We start from the raw sequence: 5,963 nt of genomic DNA on the forward strand, positions 1-5,963 counted from the left end.
CTTGATTCTCTTTAGTTTGTTGGTGTTAGATAGGAAGCCGTACTAGGGCCTACGCTACCGAGTCTCATAATAGGGCTACTACCTTATAGTGTCGAGACTACGCTGTTCCTCCTTCTCTGTTGGTATCTAGGCTTGTATACGACCTTAGTTTCCACCGGGGTTGGTTACCCGATCTTCGCTAAGGTTGCTCGTATTCTGGCTGATACCACGTGGAGGTAGGGATAGGAGTTACTGGATAAGAGACTAAGGACCACTATGTGATTTGTTTTACGATTTGATTTTCTGGTCAGCCGTCGCGAGAAACCCACGTGACTTTATGTGCTGGTCTCTGGGGAAAGAGCGATCCACCAATGGCCATGCTGTTATTATCACAAAATTCTGTAAACAGCTCCCCGTTTTCGCTTATCTGTCCCAAGTCATGGTGCCCCATGGTCCGCGTTGTTTGAGCCAACAACCTACCAGGACTCAGTAGGAATTCAACTCCATTTTCTCAAGTATCAGTTTTACCTCGTATGCCTGAGTAGACCAAGAGTTGCCCGGAAGATGGCTTGTGTTCGTCAGTACCCGGGCAACGGACCTCGCCCCAGAATTTCAAACTTCTAATTTCATTTTCCCTTGCAAGTTGAGCCAGTTTGCTCTACTGGGCAAGGGTCAGTATATTCCATGTTTCAATTCCCCAAGTAACAATGGTAGCTGAACTGCAAGAGCAATGGCTGTTTACGAGTTGGTTTGAGGCGATCAAAGCTGCATAAAGTAAGCACTCAAATGGTGTTTAAATAAGCGATGTTTAAGCTACTTTAAGTTTTTCAAACCAGTTCTCTCCCAAAAGCTGATAAACAAGCTTAATAGCGGATTTTTCTGCTAAACAATCTGCTTCTAAACAGCCATAAACATCAAACCGTTTTAAGGCTGCTTAAAGGTGTCAAAGTGTAGAGTGGAAGCTTTCATTAGACTCACAGCTTTCAAACTACTTAAAGGCTGCTTAAAGGTGTTAAAGTGGCTTTACAAACTTCTGCCAAGTTTTCTTTCGGCTCACAGCACACATAGTGTCAGATCATAGAATTTCGCAATTCGGCTGACAGCAAAAGTTTGTCAGTTATCGACATTATCGACTGCTTCACGCTAGGCGGGCTAGACTTCAGGTGTAAAGATATTCTCACTGTCGGTTTTGCAGATGCAAATGGGGCGGATCATACGGTGAGTGCTTATGGATCAAAAGATGGCGGGTTCAATTCCCGGAAAAAAGACGCATTTTTAATTAGCTAGCTTACTTATACGAATTAAAGTTATTCGAAATTAAAAAATATCGCGCTCGACAATGTTCACGGCAAAATAAAAATGACGCGTTCCATTTTTTAAATTTAAAAAGATTTTTTTGGCTGTATAAAGATTGATGAATCGTTGATTAAGCGGCTGGAAGGGCATATTGCAAAACTATTTCTCGTTCTAAAAATAGAATTGACAGCATTGCGCAAATTGGCTATTAAAAAGCGCACGAAAACCTTTATTAAGCTTCATCGCAGCTTCAAAAGCAGCTTTTAACAAGTCTGAAGCTTGATAAAATCACCAGATTTAGATGTTTAAGAGCTGAAAAAAGGTTTTTATTTCTAAACCTAAACCATAGTTCAGCCACAGGTTGAATAAAATCAGCTATAAAAGCGTTTGATCAGCCTGAAATTGTTACTTGGGTTGCGCAAATTGGCTATTAAAAAGCGCGCGAAAACCTTTATTAAGCTTCATCGCAGCTTCAAAAGCAGCTTTTAACAAGTCTGAAGCTTGATAAAATCACCAGATTTAGATGTTTAAGAGCTGAAAAAAGGTTTTTATTTCTAAACCTAAACCATAGTTCAGCCACAGGTTGAATAAAATCAGCTATAAAAGCGTTTGATCAGCCTGAAATTGTTACTTGGGTCGTGTCCGTGTTTTCATGCTAAAGATCGTTGCCAATAATCCAGATCGATTTCTTTTTTCATTTTCTGTAACATACGATTTTCGGGTACAGTGGGTTGTTAACCCAAGGTCCATATCCCGATGACGGGCTGCTGTCTTGGAGTGGGCGTGAGCCATTGTGCCTTCTTCTCTGTTTACATACGGCAACCGAAGTTGCGTACCCAAGCCGATACCACGTGGGGGTAACGATATTTGCGAACACAGATGAATTGCATATGTTCACGCTTTGCCAGGCCAACAGGATAAAAAAGTTTGACCGAAATATATGCTCTACAATGTGAAGCAAATGGAGCAACATAACTATCGATATTTTTCGGTTTGTTTACATATTCAATCCCTCGGCTACAGCTGTTCCACAAAATGAGGCAAACATCATGGTGCCTATTCTGCGAGGCGGATGATGCGACAGGCCGACTTTCATTGCGTTGCCATTCGCACTAACTGCCAACTGCGGTGTTATGTGAATCGAGTTCCATACCGCGAAAAGTTCACCTTGAAACTCTTACAACATTCGATTCGATTCCACTAATACCGGACGAAAGGCGAATGGCTGTAAATCAAAATTTGCCATGTCACGCCACTCGCCTCGCACGGCACCGTGTCCGGCAACATCAAATGTTGTGGGCCTAGGATTGGGCGATACCGTATCGATACCCGCGATATCGATACTCGAAGGCCGATATTTCGATATATTTCATCGATACATCCCAAGTAACAATTTCAGGCTGATCAAACGCTTTTATAGCTGATTTTATTCAACCTGTGGCTGAACTATGGTTTAGGTTTAGAAATAAAAACCTTTTTTCAGCTCTTAAACATCTAAATCTGGTGATTTTATCAAGCTTCAGACTTGTTAAAAGCTGCTTTTGAAGCTGCGATGAAGCTTAATAAAGGTTTTCGCGCGCTTTTTAATAGCCAATTTGCGCAATGCTGTCAATTCTATTTTTAGAACGAGAAATAGTTTTGCAATATGCCCTTCCAGCCGCTTAATCAACGATTCATCAATCTTTATACAGCCAAAAAAATCTTTTTAAATTTAAAAAATGGAACGCGTCATTTTTATTTTGCCGTGAACATTGTCGAGCGCGATATTTTTTAATTTCGAATAACTTTAATTCGTATAAGTAAGCTAGCTAATTAAAAATGCGTCTTTTTTCCGGGAATTGAACCCGCCATCTTTTGATCCATAAGCACTCACCGTATGATCCGCCCCATTTGCATCTGCAAAACCGACAGTGAGAATATCTTTACACCTGAAGTCTAGCCCGCCTAGCGTGAAGCAGTCGATAATGTCGATAACTGACAAACTTTTGCTGTCAGCCGAATTGCGAAATTCTATGATCTGACACTATGTGTGCTGTGAGCCGAAAGAAAACTTGGCAGAAGTTTGTAAAGCCACTTTAACACCTTTAAGCAGCCTTTAAGTAGTTTGAAAGCTGTGAGTCTAATGAAAGCTTCCACTCTACACTTTGACACCTTTAAGCAGCCTTAAAACGGTTTGATGTTTATGGCTGTTTAGAAGCAGATTGTTTAGCAGAAAAATCCGCTATTAAGCTTGTTTATCAGCTTTTGGGAGAGAACTGGTTTGAAAAACTTAAAGTAGCTTAAACATCGCTTATTTAAACACCATTTGAGTGCTTACTTTATGCAGCTTTGATCGCCTCAAACCAACTCGTAAACAGCCATTGCTCTTGCAGTTCAGCTACCATTGTTACTTGGGATACCACGTCGATATTATGCTGAATCGATAATTTCATCCCGATACTGTTTTGATATGCAGCTGAAAAAATATAGACTAAAACTAGGCCAACAAACGCTCAAAAAAACAAAATTTTTAGGATTTTTTCTCGCGCTGTTTTCTTTTCAGGTAGCTACTAAGCTTAATTCTCAAATTTACTTAATTGGAAATGACCTCGGCCCAGCCGTTTTTATGTTAAACGACTTGAAACAAGCCGAACTGTGCCAATTTCGGTACAAGTGCTGAACTGCAAGGTTTGTTAAATTCGTTATAATCTTATCGATCTGAGTGTCCGACCCCTTGGAAATGACTCCTATGCAAAACCTTGAACAATGTCACTTACATGTTTAACGCTTATTGAACAGTAAGTGCGTACGATATGCGATTTTCAGCAATTCAAAGCTGACCAGAGAGCACATAGAGTAGTATTGGGCGTTGAAGGCATTAACAGACTTTCCAGCTTTTTACGCGCCATAATAGCGGTGAAAGTGGCAGAGGTGGGACAGAGATCGAGCAGAGCTAGAACCGGAAAGGAGCAGCTCCCGGCGAAACTCTGCAGGAATGGCCAAGAAGCACCAGCAACAACACATCACTGGATGGTTTCAGGGGTTTGGGAGAGAGCTGCCGGATGAGTGGATTGAGGGTGTGGTTTGTCCCATCTACAGAAAGGGCGATTGGATAGATTGCTGTAATTACCGCAGCATAACGCTGGTCAAAGCCACCAACAGATTTTGATACGTCGTCTATCCCCGGTGGCTGAAGAGTTCGTAGAGTAGTACCAGGTGGGCTTTTGAAGGCCCGTGCAACTACAGATCAAATTTTTACTCTTCGGCATGTCATCTAGATGTGTCGGGAGTACAACCCATCATATTTTTGCGTATTCCGGGGCAGCATACGATTTAGTCGGGCGTGAACAGCTGTGGTGCGGTTTTTCGTACAAAGCGACGTGTCCGAAATAGAGATGTACTAGAGCGAGTGATGTGTTGCGTGCGTGTTTTGGGGGCACTCTCTTTGCTCAACATGTTTTTTATTGGTTAATTTTTATGAATCCCTTTTTTTGAGTAGCATTTTCTAATCCCAGCATGCCGCCTTAAATAGTATCGATAAATCTAATATCGATGCTTCACGAGCGATATATTGACGGTATCGATAAAGCGGCGGATTTGATATTGATATTCAATTATCGATACTTTCGGTAATTTTGCCCAATCCTATAGTGGGCCACATACCACGTAACGCATGGGCCAAACATCTCTGTGGGAGAGCTCTATTTGTCGACCAACATTTGAAAAGGGCGGATAAGCCAACTGTCAAACAGAACGAGTGAGAGTTCATTTTCCTATGCTGCTCCAGCAAAACATAATTCTCGCTCGGTCTGTTTGACAGTTGGCTTATCCGCCCTTTTCAAATGTTGGTCGACATGATATGATTTCTGCTTCCATTTCTAAATAGAATCAACAAAAGGGCGAATGTCGCAAATGTAAACAAAACGAGTGAGAGTTACTTTTTGCTGGACCAGCATAGGAAAATCAACCCGCACTCGGTTTGTTTACGCTTGCGACATTCGCCCTTTTGTTATTGCGACATTTGCCCCTATTTAGACTACCCCGATTTACACGATTATCACAGTCGAATCTCGCACACGATTTCGCTCAAAGAATACGAAGTGAAAAAGAAGAGGAAGAAGGAAAAAGAAGTCAAACTCATTAGAAGATCAAACTAAAAGCCACTTTAGTGTCAGATTAACGGTGCAAAATGCGGTACGTTGCATTAAATGATTATCACAGTAGTCTAAATAGTCATAAGAGGGGCAATAATTCTATCTTCATTTCTTCTTCTAAGAAAGTGTTGTGTAATTTTTAAATGATCCCTAAAATATAGATTTTACTCTGTTTGGAGCTGAAATGAAAGAACGTGTACACGTTACCTAACGTCAATGTCAAGTCAACCAGGGATACCAGATTTGCAGATTTGTCTGCAAATTGCAGATTTTTGGAACGGTCTTGCAGATCATTATAAATTTGCAGATATTTGCAGTTTTTATGACTTTTATTGTTTTGTTGCAGATTTTTGTTCGAAGCTCGTTAAACTTTCACAGACTTCCTAAAAAAGTGTGCAGATTTTCGCAGATTATTTTCAAACCAGAAAATTCGAGTAGCCGGAAAACTGCTCGATTTTTCCGGTTTTCGAGCAGTTGCAGACATTTTTTTTAGAAAATATGGCATCTCTGAAGTCAACCCAAACGTCAAGACGCCAAATTTCCGATACAGTGTTT

The sequence above is a fragment of the Sabethes cyaneus genome, chromosome 3 (genome assembly GCF_943734655.1).
Source record: "Sabethes cyaneus chromosome 3, idSabCyanKW18_F2, whole genome shotgun sequence".
In the NCBI taxonomy this organism is placed as follows: Eukaryota; Metazoa; Arthropoda; class Insecta; order Diptera; family Culicidae; genus Sabethes; species Sabethes cyaneus.